This window comes from Astatotilapia calliptera, chromosome 5, assembly GCF_900246225.1.
Source record: "Astatotilapia calliptera chromosome 5, fAstCal1.2, whole genome shotgun sequence".
In the NCBI taxonomy this organism is placed as follows: Eukaryota; Metazoa; Chordata; class Actinopteri; order Cichliformes; family Cichlidae; genus Astatotilapia; species Astatotilapia calliptera.
The window spans coordinates 28,919,848-28,935,957 of record NC_039306.1 but is presented as its reverse complement, the minus strand read 5'-3'; the positions used below and the strand labels follow the sequence as shown (position 1 = coordinate 28,935,957).

The 16,110-nt window shown below is 39.8% G+C and overlaps 1 non-coding gene across 1 annotated transcript; it reads right to left on the bottom strand.

Moving 5' to 3' along the window:
- Nucleotides 1-13,964: 13,964 nt before the first annotated feature.
- On the bottom strand, nucleotides 13,965-14,037 carry trnaf-gaa (transfer RNA phenylalanine (anticodon GAA)). The gene has a single exon. It is a non-coding gene; the product is annotated as a tRNA-Phe (tRNA).
- Between the last annotated feature and the right edge of the window lie 2,073 nt (nucleotides 14,038-16,110).

Genomic DNA, 16,110 nt, shown 5'->3' with positions numbered 1-16,110 from the left:
CCTCATTGTTCTGACACACACAACAAAACTATTGGCTACACTACACACTAACTACACAAGACAACACACTAACTTTAGACTCCAAACATGCTAAATGTCGCAAATCTCACACATCTCAAAACACCGCCGTAACTTCCCTCTTCCTAAACAACTAAATGCCATGTTGCCATATCATTTTTTGATTGGTCGACATGGTGCATTTTTCCACCAATAGGAAAGGCTGCGGGTTTTTGGTTTTGTTTTTGCTCACAGGCGGAGTGCTTTCGAGTGCTCTCCTTATAAAACTTCGTTTTACCGTTTCTCCACACAGTAAATACAAACAATGATAGTATTCAGGAAAAAAAACAAACATTGCAAACGTGGCTTCACTCCACATCAGCCGCTTTCCTAGTTAAAACACCCGTGTCGACACATAAGGACGCTGTCATAGCCTGTCAACGACGCTGATTAGCTGCATATATACGAATGTGAATCGCATCATTGGCTGGAGCAGCCAGTCACCAGTCACTTACTGACTCACACTTCAAAACAGAATGAATTGTTAACGTATTTATTTTAATTTCAATACAGGTTAGATTTTTTTGTGCGCATGCAGGACATTCTGCCACTGCTCTATCGAAAATTAAAACAAATGCCCTCATATGTGGATATCCGGCCCTTGTAGAGCAAAATCAGGTAAAAGATAATTCTTTGTTTTTACATTCATCAGGTCCCAATCAGCCCAAATAGCAAAGAGAAATTAAAAATACATGCCACGAAAGACTTTGGGTCTTTTGAGGGTAAATTAATACATTAATACATTTATTTTTATGATAAATGTATTCATTTATGAATTTTTCTAAGACACATTTAATCACTCTATTATACGGGCTCATTAATATTTGACTCATTTTATAAACCAAAGTACTATTGGACAACATTTCATTTTATTTTCTTGATAATGAAAGGGCATCCTCCTCGTACAACCTTAACACAAACAGATAATGAGTAACTTCACAAATTGTATTTTATGTAGATCCTATGACTTAGTACCAAATAGTTTTTGACAGCATCCTGTGCTTTCATGAGGAAGTATAGATGGATGAAAGAAGAAAATGGTATAAAAGTTTCTCAGATATATATATTCACAGTATAGGTTTGAGTCATCTGCAAATAAGTCCAAACTATTCATTACTATCACAAAAGACAGATCATCGCTAAAACAGGGACAAATCAATGAACGAAAAACCAACAAACAACACACTGCACTACAGTGAGGCTGCATGGCTATGTTATACTGTGAGGTGCATTTTGGATCCACTTGTCCCAAATATTTCTATCCTGACATAAGCAATCTCTGCCAGGATAACAATGACAACAACTGAATGGCTTGATGAGTATAAAAATAATGTCAATTAGATGTTACTGTCTATGCAGTGACCAAGCCATAACCCACCTCAATGAGAGATTTTGGATCAGTGTATTAGACTAGGCTCTTTATCACCACAATCATCATTAGAAGTACCAAATGAGGTACTTTTGGAAGAAAGGTGTTCCATTACTCCATCTGATTTTTCTAAATGTGAAGTGCACTGAAGGTGGTTTGAAGGGTTTAAAGGTTCTGAAGGGTTTATTTGAAAATGGCACCATTTCTGTAGGTTCACACAAAAAAGACCTCAAGAAGGGGTTTCTTTCCATTTGTCACCCATCTATAGTCCGAGGTACGAAGTAGCCTCCGGATATTTGCTCAGCATGTAGCCTTTGAAAGAGACCTGTAAGAGCTCAGCCAAATTATGCACATCTATTTTCAATTGTGGCTGCGCGGTGGGCGCCAGGGGGGAGCCTAGATACATAGCGATTCCTATCACTTGGCAAGAACATTTAGATCCATACCTATGTACTGAACACAGGAGGCAAAATGCCTGATCTGTATCTGCCAGTCCAAAACATACATCCAAAACTCTATCATGCCTTGACTAGTTAATACAAAACCTAAGATTTAGTCAGACAGAGAGAGATAGAAACTTAGCCTGAGGAAGCAGAAGAGGAAACACGAGGCAGAAAGTCCAGAGAGAGAGAGTCTAGTGTTTGTTGCACACCAATGAGAGTCGTTGCTCAGCTGAAGCAAAAACACCTTTTGCCTGCTTTAGTGTGCTTCAAGAACAGTGCCTGCTGGTCTACGTGCAATAGCAAAAAACGACACGAGCACCACTTCAGAATTATCACACACTCTGCATATGCTACTAAAAAAGTCACCTGGGTCAAAATAAAACTCAGCCACAAAGAGACGCAAAACAAATCCCCAAAAATAGAATCTGCTGCTTCCATGTCTTAAACCTCATCTACTATTACAATGTTTCTGCTATTAAGGACTTGTTAAAGCCATAAAACTGCATTCTGTATGAGTCAGTGACAAATTAGAAGTCAAACGAGTCATTCTGCTCAGCATGATGAGCACACTATGTCCCTGAAGCCACAGTGCACACTCATAGAGGCAGACAAGGAAAAGTGCATTGCGTGAATGCATGTTTGTGTACACGTACATTCAATTCAATTTATTTATATAGCACCAAATCACAACAACAGTTGCCTCAAGGCACTTTATATGTACATGCACACAAATGCACTCAGTGCAGTTGGGAAGATTTCAGAAAACGTGGGATGCCTAACTAATCAGGTGCAAGACAATGGCTTAAAAACAGAGGCAGTTTTCATGGTGCTCAGGTCTTGCGTGTGCCAAGTTGGACCCTCACGCGAAGAAACTTGAACCTGTATTGGCAAATATAGATAAAACAATAACTGGAATAGATGGGGAGCTCTGATTTGTTGAGAGGGAGAAAAGTCCCGGGAACAGAGAGATGAGAGGCAGAGGGGCTGACAATGTGTGGAGATACTTGTGGGAGTGAGACACCAGATGACCACAGCTGGCATTGCCAGCCACTGCTTCGGCAGTCCATTGACAGTGAGAACACAGGTTAAATATAAACTCTGTAATCCCCCCAACAAAAGGGCACTTAATGAGTCTGCCTGAATGGCAGGGTGGGAGCTACAGAGAGTGAGGTGGAAACAGGAATGCAGCTGGCATTTGTTCAACATTATACCACAACTACTCGGAGCGGGTCGGTCGCGCACTGAACAGAACCGCTTTCGTCCTCTCAATGACAAATATCTCGCTCTATTTCTCTGTCCAACTGGTTTCCCTGGCATGGGCCAGGGATCTGTCCTCACGCTGAACCTCCCAGGAACACGCTTGCCATTTTCAAACTGGGCTCACAGCAACTAAGCAGAAAAAAATTAAGATGGTGGGGAGATTATCGCCAATCTCGGGATTAAAACTCGTCACACCTTCCATGACTGAGAGATGATGACCGACTGCTAAGTGGCAGCCATAAACAGGAACGATAGCCCAGCTTGAAACGAGTAAGCGCCTAAATTATTCAAGAAGGTCAAAGAAGCACTGGTGGTTCTAGGACTCAGCCATTCTTAGATATGTGGGCCTAGCAGCAGCGCAGTGTCGCTTTCTCTCTATAACGACACCATTTAGTGTCAAGCGTCTATTTCACCCTGTGCTGGTGAAAAGCTGTGGACTACGCTATGCTTTACACCTTGAGGCAATAGGGCAGCGTTTCAAAGGTTTTCTGACACAGTGTAATACTAATACTCTGTGACTCTCATTAAAACAATCCTACAAATGCTTGCTGGGCAGGTAGCCTCACTGTGGTGACAACAGCCTAATAGAAGTAAGGTATGTGGGATGTCTCCATAACAACTCAAAGTGTAAAGCCTTATGCATGTAAAGCTAATTTTGGCTGCTCCTTTATTCACTGCCACAGCATGTAGTGCCACATACCTTATTTGGCAATTTTTTAATGCCGGATGCCCTTCCTGATGCAACCCCAAAAGAGATTAGTGTCTCCTCCAAAGACTGAACCAGTAAGCTTTTGATTATTAGGCAAATGTGTAAATTTCTACAGTGTGCATACAAATGATGAAAACTGCCCAAACAAGTTAAATCAGGTCATAAATATAGATCCCATTTTTTAAAGCTCACAGCTAGCTCTACCGCAGGAAACACTCCATCGGATATGTGTGTAACAAGATCCTCCAGATCAGAGGTTTGCCAAATTAACAGGAGCTGAGTGACAGTGAGATTAACTTCGAAAAACCGCATGCGTTTAAGGAATCTCTGTATGAGACGTCAGGCAAACCGAATGAGCATCACAAGGGTAAGGCTTGTGAGAAATGCCTCTGATGTAATCAAAAACTGGAATAGAAAGGTTACGCACTGTGGTTTTTATGCAAAAGCTATAAATGACTTTTAAAGGGTTACTAAAGCTGTTTGAATATAGTTCCAAACAAATAATAGTTCAAGCAAAGCTAGTTCCAAAAAAGTAGCATGTCACAAGTTGTCTGGCAGGATATACCAGAATCATTCAACTTACCATTTTAAAAAAATATATTTTTACTTGACCTGTTACTTTGCATAAACAGCCTCTGCACATGATCTCACTCAGGTCCTAGTCATTTTGCAGAGACTTTTCACATTTTCGGCTTTCTGTGGACAGAAAGTAGAACACAGCAGCCAAGTGTAATGTGCATTTCAAGCACATAATACAAGCAATGGTCCTGAAACACATAGTACAGACTACAAACCCATAGCAGTGGAACCCTGAAGACATGGGACAAAGATGTAAGAGTAGAAACTAAATACAGATTAAATGATTAATTATTGTGCAGTAAATCTGACTGGGGGGAAAGAAAAAAGAAAGTTTAAACATGTCTGGGTCAAGCGTGCACGCAAGCACTGTGGGAGATGAAAACGAGAAGTCTCTGTGAAATGTATGGCTCCGAAATTTATTTTCAGTCCGATGACAGCTTGTCATCATCCATCCAACCACCTGACTGCAGTTTCCAGAGGCACTATCCAGCTCAGGGGAGGCCAGCCATCCCAGCCAATGTCCCCACTCAGGCAGGGGAATCCCTGTATCATGTTTTAGATGCGGCTTACAACGATACCTAAGCTTTTAGTGAGTCCTCAGAGGTTTCCAGAGGTAATGTAAGGTGATGTAAAGAAGTCCATGCTCATAGGCATAACGTGAATGGGAGGATACCAAAAACAGAAGAAGAAGAAAATATATAGTCTAAGCAGACCTGAAGAATTAGTTGTTAAAAGCAAACAAAAGGCAAGCATAATAGAAATACTCGTTAGAAAGTAGCAGTGTTGGGGAGTAACGGAATACATGTACCGCCGTTACGTATTTAAAATACAAAATATGAGTAACTGTATTCCGTTACAGTTACCGTTTAAAAAAGTGGTATTCAGAATACAGTTACTTTGTTGAAATAAATGGATTACACTGCGGTACTTTCCTGTTTGATATTGTCGCGGGTCAGGACTGTTTGGGTTTTGTTTGACAGCTACGTTCTGTTGTTCCAGGCGGCAGCGTTACGGTTGCCATGGTTACAGGGCGACGCTCTCTCTCTCTCTGCGACTGTGTGTTTCCTGGGTGAGAGAGCGCCTTTTTGTTGTTGTTGTTGTTGTTGTGCTAAGCTAACAGGCAGAATGCTACAAGCATAGCTCTAAAGAATGTAGCATCATGGGCAGTGTAGTCCGTGTTGCAGGGAGAATGGACTGCCATACACGTTATGGGTCTGTGAGGGCGAGGAGGGAGAAAAGGGGGAGTGGAAAGGTACGAGTTGTCATCGAGGAAAAACGGGAGCTGGAAGCATGTAAATATAATAATAACCACTGCAGCCAAGAAGAGAGCCTGACGAGCCCAGTTGTAAGTAAGCTATTAAGACTCGACTGTACACCGTGTTCGTGTTTTCCTCCGAAACAATAAGTTCCGTTGGAGCAGCCTTTCAACGCCTCTCTCTGTCTCTCGCAAGAAAAGTTGACCCACACAACAAAGTAAAGCTATTTTTCGGCTACCAGCCGACAGGGACCCCGCCGTATTAGTCAGAGGTCCCTTTACTACAGTTCGAAGTCGCTGACCTGCAGTAATAGTAATAAATCACACAGCAATAGTAAGGCAAGGCAAGGCAAGGCAAGTTTATTTGTATAGCACAATTCAACAACAAGGTGATTCAAAGTGCTTTACAGAGACATTAGAAACAAGAACAAATAAAAAGCATGATTTAAAATTGATTAAAACAAGCAAATAACCTAACTAACTAATTAACAAACAAACAAACAAACAAAACAGTATATAAAATCAAAACAGATAAAATCAGAACAGTAGATAAAATCAGTAGTTAGTGTAAGTTTTGAAATTTAAGCTTAAAGTGTGGATTTGGTGCTTTATTCAAATGCAGCTGAGAACAGGTGAGTCTTCAACCTGGATTTAAATAAACTGAGTGTTTCAGCTGATCTGAGGCTTTCTGGGAGTTTGTTCCAGATATAAGGAGCATAAAAGCTGAATGCAGCTTCTCCGTGTCTGGTTCTGACTCTGGGAACTGATAAAAGACCGGATCCAGATGACCTGAGGGATCTGGATGGTTCATACTGGGTCAGGAGGTCATTGATGTATTTTGGTCCTAAACCATTCAGAGCTTTATAGGCCAGCATCAGAACTTTAAAGTCTATCCTCTGACGGACAGGCAGCCAGTGTAAGAACCTCAGAGCTGGACTGATGTGGTCCACTTTTTTGGTCTTAGTGAGGACTCGAGCAGCAGAGTTCTGAATGAGCTGTAGTTGTCTGACTGATTTTTTAGGTAGACCTGTAAAGATGCTGTTACAGTAATCAAGCCTACTAAAGATGAATGCATGGACTAGTTTTTCCAGGTCCTGTTGAGACATCAGATCTTTTATCCTTGATATATTCTTGAGGTGATAGTAAGCTGATTTTGTTATTGTCTTAATGTGTTTTTCTAAGTTTAGGTCTGCATCCATCACTACACCCAAATTTCTCGCCTGGTTTGTGGTTTTTAGATGTATAGATTGAAGTTCTCTGGTGACCTGTAATCGTTTTTCTTTGGCGCCAAAGACTATTACCTCAGTTTTGTTTTTGTTTAGCTGGAGAAAATTGTGGCACAACCAGTCATTGATTTCCTCAATGCATTTACCAAGAGCCTGTACAGGGCCTCGGTCTCCTGGTGACATTGTGATATAGTACATTCACGTTGTTGTAAAAAGCATGATAATATATTAAGTAATCCAAAGTATTCAGAATACGTTACTGTCATTGAGTAACGTAACGGAATACGTTACAGAATACATTTTGGGGCATGTAATCTGTATTCTGTAATGGAATACATTTTAAAAGTAACCTTCCCAACACTGGAAAGTAGTGAAACTTTCAATGTGTGACTGATTTATTGGACTATAACAGAGAAACAGTAAATGTATCTAAAGTGTAAAACTGCACAATTTTTTTAAATTAATCATTATTTGCAGCCCTATTTTATATGGAAGAGGATTAGGGCCACCGAAAGAAAAAAAAGTGGGCACAAATTTTTTTTTCTTCTTTTCCATTCTGAGAAAAAAGTCAGAATTGTGACTTTACCCACTCCATGACATGCTGGTCAGTCACAGGAGCACGTTCAGCAAGAGACTGAGATTACCAAAAAGCACCACTGAACGACACAGGAAATCATTCCTGCCTGTGGCCATCTCTCTGTACAACTCATCCACTTAACACGCTGTATACTGCAATAGCTACACCCTTTTTGCACATGCTCTTCTTTCTTATTCAGCTATTTATCAATAAGTGACTTATATGTGTATAGATAGATATGCATGTATATATTGTATATATTGTGTCTATTTCTTACTTAGTGTATTGTCTGTCTTTGTTACTGTTTATACTGGAGCACTGTAACCAAAATAATTTCCCCTAGGGATCAATAAAGTATTCTGATTCTGATTTAGTCTCAGAATTCTGACTTTTTTCTCAGAATTCTGGTAAAGAAGGAAAAAAAAGACGTGCCCACTTTTTTATTCCAGTGGCCCTAATCCTCTTCTGTAATTTTATACAGCTGGCACATGAGGAATGCTAGGTTGCTATTTTACTTGCTATATTTCCTGTTTTATATGTTTAAGATATATTCAGATTTAAGATAGGATAACACACTTAAGGCCAGAAGAAACCGAATGCAATACCTGACTCTAAGTCAAAATATTTTGCAAACTTAATATTAAAATGTAATTTTTAAATAACAGTCAATAGACATTTTGTTTACCAGCCAAAAACACACTTTAAATCTTAGCTGAAAAAACAACAATAAAGTGCTTTTTCACTGCTTTGGCTATGTCACTGTGGTGTTTGTACTTGTGTGGGCTGTTTTATTCACTACAAAACAATTCACAGTGCTGCAAAAAAGTATTTCACCCCTTCCTGATTTCTTACCGTTTGTGTACATTTGTCCTACTTAAATGTTTCAGATCATCAAACAAAAATATAGTCAGAAATTTGCTGCTGCCCGATGACTCATCCAGGATGAGTAACTGATGGAACCATGAATTCTGCTCTCTGCCAGAAAATCCTGAAGGAGAATGTGCAGCCATCTGTTCATAACCAGAAGCTTGAGTGAACAGCAGGACAGTGATCTGAAACACACTAGCAAGTCCACCTCGGAAATATAACAAATGTAAGTTTTTGAAGTGGTCTAGTTAAAGTCTGGACTGAAATCAGATTGAGATGCTTTGACTGTAAACTGTGGAGAACCAGAAGACTCACACATAATAATAATAATAATAATAATAATAATAATAATAATAATAATAATAATAATGTGCTGGTCCTCCATACCAGTGTGGCTGAATTAAAGTAATTCTACAAAGAATAGTGCAACAAAATTCCTCTACAGTAATGTGAAAGACTCGTTGCCAGTTATCACACATGCTTGATTGCAGGTCGTGGCACATCCAGTTATTAAGTTTAGGTGGCAGTTAGTTTTCTGCATAGCGCCAGGTAGGTTTTGAAGCTTTTATCTCTTAATCAATGAAATCATCACTTAAAAATTGTATTTTGTATTTAGTCATATTATCTTTGTCTAAAATTCAAATTAACTTGATATGAATCACTTAAATGTGACAAATATGTAAAAAAAAATATTATGCATTAACAAAATTGTTAATGCATTTCACAGCACTGTATATATTTACAATACTGGAGCATAAGTATTATTGCATGGTGTCAAATGAGTGATTTCTTACTTACTTACTTTTAAGTGACGAATGGAAACTACATCTGTTTTAGATGCAGATGTGTTTTAAATCTGTTACAATGGCCAATGAGCAGAGTTGCATAACAGGTCATGAACTTGAGTTTGCAGTGTGGGGGTGAGGGGTGGCAGGCAGCCAGGCCCCAGACAGATATCAATAGACAAATCCTTTCCAGAGACACATCCACCCATGTTCTCTCTCCTTGTGTGTGTGTGTGTGTGTGTGTGTGTGTGTGTGTGTGTGTGTGTGTGAGAGAGAGAGAGAGAGAGATCACTTATGAACAGTGACAAAGAGAGAGAATGGGCACACCTTTTTAAAGTGTTTGCTTTCTGGAGCCCACTCTGTCTCTTGTAATCTCAGGGCCTCTCCTAAATGCATTACTCAGTTTCTATTTTAAATTTGGCCATTTATTAAGCCTTTGGCAGATGGTAGAAAAACCTCAGAGGCACCACCCCATGTGAAACACACGTGCTAAAACATACACACATTTACATCAGAGAAGAAGGAAGGGATAGATTGGCTAAGACGACAATACTTTTTTGGAGAGCACATGGTGACACAGCGCATTGGGTAACAGCCGCGACTGTGGTCATTAACCTGACCTGTGTGAGTCAAAGGGAAAGGATGTGAAATGTAGAAGCACGGGGACGACTGAATGTGATGTGTTCGAAATTTTTCGAACATGGAGGTTCACAGACAGAGCACCGTGACCGGGGCACCTGGTGGTGTCAGTCTCCGGTGGATGATGTCAATGATCTTCATCTGCCTTATGAAAACCTGCTAATAAACTACACAAACCTTCAAACCTTCCCTGTGGTCCAGCCACATATACACTGAGGAAAGCAAAGGTCTAGTCAGACAAGATAAATGTAGATTATTTTCCATAAGTTAACAAAAAACAAATTTCTTAGAGATTTTTTTCAAGTAATGCATAACTACCTCAGATACCTTCATTTGAAGCATCTTTTTTATTTTATTACAAAAGTCCAGCTGCCGGTCCAGCTGCATTGTTCAGCAGAGAACAAAAGAGCAAGGACAGCAGACTTTACTCAATTGCGGCTTTGATATAATGACGTAGATCAGCGCCCAAGCAATTACAAAGGTCAGGGCAGTGCTGTGAAAGAACAACACAACTCTATGAGATGACATCTGCACAGATTAACACAGAGAATCAAGCTTTCCTAATGTCCTTGGAGCTCGTTCAAGGAACATTGAGTGGGTTTGTTACTTTGAACTCAGTCAGTCTGAGGAGACAATGCCTACTTATTGTCTCAAAGGACAAAAGCGGGGGTCAGTCACTGTTCCCTCAGATAACAAGCCCTTGTCACACCATGACTGTATGGATCATGGTGGGTTATGTCACAAGAGCTTTACAACAAGACCTCCTTAGAAAAATACTTGTCTTGCATCTGACAGTTTGGATGATGCTGACTGTGGTTTAAGGTATCTGACTGTTCATACCATCAAACACGAAAGACAACTTTTGGGGAAATTGTAAACAAAGGCTGAGAAGTTGATCAGGTCCTCGTCACGTAATATGTTTTACTTGTCAAAAAAGGAAGTTTGTAATGATAATAAAGGCCGACCGTGTACGTTTATGCATGTGTACGTTTGTGTAATCCAAGTGATCACATTTGGATAGCACTAAAAATAACTGCCAAGATCCAGTGTGATCAATCACTCAGATCACTTGCTAAAGTGGTCATGTATTCATTTTGACCAACTATCGTTTTTTGTGTATTCTTAACAAGGACATAGCAGGAAAGTGTGCAGTCAGGTTAAAATGCACCTGCAGTCAGGGTAAAAGAAAGTAAATTTTAGGGTTTTATATATGTATAATGATCTGGTCCTTGCCAGGTTGTAAAATGATTTAAATACAACCTGAGGTGAACAACAACATTTGACACATTACATCATGTCATTATTTGTTTAATAAAAACTAAACCAAAATGCAGAAGCTGTGTGAACTCCATGAGTCAGTAGCTTTTAAGAACCACCTACCTAAACTTACCTAAACATCTGCAGATGTAGCTTTTGGGTTTTTGTAGTTCCTCTGTAGGTTTTCCTAACTTTAAGACTTGGTAAGGACCAGATTATTTAAATGTTTTAATATTATTTCCTGACACATAAAGCCTTTAGGAATAAAAGAGGTTATTCTTTAATTTTACAGTGACTGTGTCGTTAACTTTTTCGCTCTGTCATGTCCTCTTTTGCTGTCTCTTGTCTTATCAGCATTAACAACAGAAGCCAATGTCAATCTTTCTTTTTTTTTAACAAGACCTGGCTTCCAGTTTTCTTTCTTGATGAATAGAGACAGACAAGCAAATGTGCACAGAGTGGTACTGGATAGTAATAAAATTAAAATCTGAACACAAGCTGAACATGTGGGTACACATGATAGTCGTAGGTCGTACCCATGGTGCGTTTTAAAATCCGGCTCACATACAGGGATGACAGCTGTTGACTCTCTTTTTTCCCCCTTTAATCACTGTTTATAGTCGGTGACATAGAAGAACATTCAGCAGCTGAAGAGACAGATTTTTCCAATTATCCATTGAAGTTATAAACAAAGGCAGAGAGAGTGTAAACACAGGATTTAATTTAATCCGGTGACCAAAAACATGACTCCCAGAGAACAGTAATGATGCTCTGTAAATGCTAAATGTGTAAATAGACATTTGATAACGCCATCAGCATATAAACTTTAGCAGGTCATGTTTCGTGTCATGTTTGGTGTTTACAGCTTGTTCTACTACACCTGAGTAGGACACTGAATAGTACAGGAATATAAAACCTGGAAAAGTTACTGCTGCTTTATATATAGCTAGAAAAATAATCAAAGAAATCTGCGAGATTTAGACAGACACATCTTGATGCACGCTCAATCATCCAGGGAAGTAAATCTCCAAAAGTTGATTCTGTTCATCTGGACGCAGCGTTTTGTGGGAGAAATGTTTCGTCACTCATCCAAATGACTTCTTCAGTCTCAGCTGACTGCAGGTCAGCTGCAGGACCAAAACGTTTCTCCCACAAAACGCTACGTCCAGATGAACAGAATCAACTTTTGGAGATAGACAGACACAGTTAAACCAGTACCAGTCTTTTAAAAAAAAAAGCATAATAGTAACAGTCTCTCAGCACTGTTAAACATTTCTGTAAATTGTACAGATACCAATTCAATTTTGCAGTTTTGCAGTTGCAGCTTCTTCTGTATTTTTCCCATAAATAATAAATGCAATAATAGATTGCAGTGCATCATAGGAATTTAGCGTGATGTCACACTCTCAACCTAATAACAATGATCGTTTATTCTTTTTACTTTATGAAAGCATATTTCTAAAACCTGCCGAGTCGTATGTCATGAACCACTCTGCTTCTAGTTCAACCTGTTCAATCTGTTTGGCAAATGGCACAGAAAGTTTGCCGGTTAGAAGTCACTTTGCTCCAGTTATGCAAGCCTTGAAGCCATTCCAAATTAGTCGAGACGTCTGTGGGAGCTGCTTGAAAATGGAACACTACTGAATAGATTTTTTTTTTTATTAATTAGAGCAAAAACATCCTTTCCTTGTGCCTGTCCATCCGCCCGGCTGGCTGGACCGCTCTCCACCTGTGAGGTTTTTATTCAACCACCAAACTGAATTGGTGAACTGGGCTTGATTGGCTTCTCCAGGCATTCTTTGTTGCTCTCCAAGACCACTGGGAAAACAGCCAGCAGGAAACCAGATGACAGCAGTGGAAAGTGTGAACAACAATGAAGAGGAAGAGAGAGGGAACCTTGCATAACCAACAGCACAGGATATTATGTGGTGACAAATTACATGGCAACAAATGAGGGAGGAGAGACAATGAAAATGCATACAATTAATTTGAATGATCTGCCAAAGTTTGGGTTTTAAATAAGTGTGGTTAAGCTGAAAAGGTGTACATTGTTTTCTCGGCATTGTCACTGTTAAATATAACAATCCATATTAAAAATGCAGAGTAACATTGGTCGCCCAGTGTCTTAAAAACTGTCTTATTTACAGGATAATTTAAGTGTTCAGTATTCTGATATCATATTTGGTAACTGCAGTACATTCAGCTGAGCACTGTCACATTTCTTCAGAGAAAGTTCGAATATTACTGCAGCTTCTAAGTCCTAAATGCTGCAGACCTGTTCTACTTCAACTGCCTTCCTGTTACCAGTCCTCTTCAGTGTCTTTCTGAGTCTGCAGACATTATGTATGCAAACACAAACCATCTGAACACTTTGCACCTTGTTAGATCCCTGAACCGCTTTCTGTCTTTTCATTATCATTGCGCTGCTGATTAACACATCACCACAGAGAGCCAGTTGGCTGTTCATTCCAGTTTCAAAAGGAATGACGCAAATTCGTGACCCATTTGGTGCCCTGTGGTCCCAGGCCTGCTCTCTTGGACTGAGGCCTTCTTGCTTGTACACACCCCGGCTGGCACTCAGATCAGAACAGCTGAGACCCAGTCAAAGAATCCAAATGTACCATAGGGGGTCCCATATACCTACCGCAGTCCCATTGAGGCTCCTCTGGTGCGTTCTGCTGTCTGCTGCGACTGGTATTTAACACAAGCACATTACATTGCATAGTTACATAATTTTTCAAGTGTTTTAGCCAGACATTTCAGAAACCTATTGAACCAAATGCTACTCCTTTGTGGCCTAGTAGTTGGCAGTACATTAGACATACTTCTTTATCAATTCCTTAAATGCAGATGCAGTTTAAAATCACAATTAAAGTAGTAGCACTTAAAAATGATGCATAAAGAGAGTTGGAACACTTAAAAAATTTGCCCATTGCCCGCTTGCCGAAACCCGGGATCGAACCAGGGACCTTTAGATCTTCAGTCTAACGCTCTCCCAACTGAGCTATTTCGGCTGGCGTGAATATACGCCGCCATCTACCGGTTATAACAAAATGGACATGTTTCGCTATATTTCGGTTGTAGTGATGACTACAAGCTGCAAACTTTAATGTATACATATAGAGCGCGTTTCATTTAATAGTAGTTTGCACATGTCCGTTTAAAACCACATAAATGAATTAACTGAGTAATATGAGCATTTCAGTTTATGTCGATTAAAAAACAATAATAAATCTAATTTCATTAGAGGACTGCATATTCCACTTTCATATCTCACGTAGCCTGTGCTTTCAAATGTATAGTTTGAGGCTCCACAAACTCGGTCATGAAATATCTACGTCTGCAATTTTCAACTTCCCCACCAGAGGGCGCTCTATCACAGGACATTAAGTGCCACAAGCCCTCTGGACAAGATTTGAACGCTATTCTTTCCTTTTCCTGCATCCATTAGCTATTACCAATAACATCTTATTTACGATACACTGAAAGATCAGCCTAAATTAGCGTATAATGGCATGCAGTCACATACAGTGTGTCATTCAGTGGATGGCTAGTAGTATATAGGCCAATACACAATACAATATAATATAAGCTTAAATTGATCCCAGTTTTACAATATCATGCGTCTTCCTCTTTACACAAACCTACTACATTTTTCAGTTTTTTTAGGTTACACACCGCCTGAACCATTTTCCTGTATTCCCATATGTTTGTTATTCTCTAATGAGAACTAGCTTTAGACATAAAAGCTGCAAACACTGAGCTGAAACATGCCTCTGCTGAAGTGAGACATGGACTTTAGATGCTTAGAGCCATCAGCTCCAAAAATTCCACATAAAACCAGTTTCTACTGGTTCACATTACATGCACTCCTTCACTGTAGCTTGTGATCACCTCACTGTGTGCCAGAAAGAATGCTGGCTTTTTCCATAAAAGTGTATCTGCACAGATATCCTTACAATTCAACACTCCGTCCTCTACATTTCTTAGTCCTCACATGATTTATAGAAATTGGTTGCCACGCTGTGGGCCAAGAGAAATGGATGGTTAATTTAAAAAGTAAAAAAACAAGGTACCTTTTAGGGTAGCCACTCCTGACCATTTATTCCTGATGTCTGTCCAACTAAATTAGCTTTAACCTTTAACCCCAAAACAGCACCTAGGATAGAAAAGGGCACTTTATCATATCCATACTCCGCTGTGCAATGTTAGATAATAACCCTTGAGTTTCAGTGTAAATGTTACACTCCCCATTAGTGTAAAAAGGTTTTTTCCATTTACAAAAAAATAAATTAAAAATGATTTATTTATATGTCATTTAATTTTAACCAAAATTATGTCACTGGTATTTGCAGTGGCCTAATTGTTCTTTCGAGGTTTAAGTGCTGCTGAATTAGCCTACTTTACCTTGCAGGCTTCATCCCACATGGATGACCTTCTTTTTTTCCCCTATATTGCCGAGGTCTGTAGCGCCTCCCTCCCACGCAACACGAAGCCCACGCCACGTTTTCAAACATGCAGGCAGCTTTTGAGCCGCTACGCCGCCATGAGCCACAGGAGAGCTCAGTGGGAGGGGCATGTGATGATTACTGCCAGGTATAGGTGCCTGCATTCCTACAGAGGGCACTTTTACTGAACATGAATGCACAGACTGAAATAGCACATCTTCACATAAAAAAGCCTACAGCGCCGAGGTTTGAGTTTAGCACGCCAACCAGTGGAAAGACAATACTAAAATTATCACATGTAAATGGCACTACCCACTCATTATTGGCTGCATCTGATGGTGATAAATGAACACATCCACAAACACAATGTACCGTTTGTTCAACACAGAGACCACACAAAGCAAATGTTAAAGCGACTATTGGTCTCACCAACAAATGGAGGAGTCTCTGTGCGCATCACATCTTTGTGTTGATCATACTTGCTGATGAAGTTCATTTGAGGAGTTCGAGAGCGGTTGGATGCAGTTATGTTCTGTTCAGACGTCGCTGTATGCTCTTATGTGCGATTTCACCAGATGGACATACAGAGATTCCTTGATGTGTGAGCGAGAGTCTGTGGGGACATTATGTTCTTTTGCA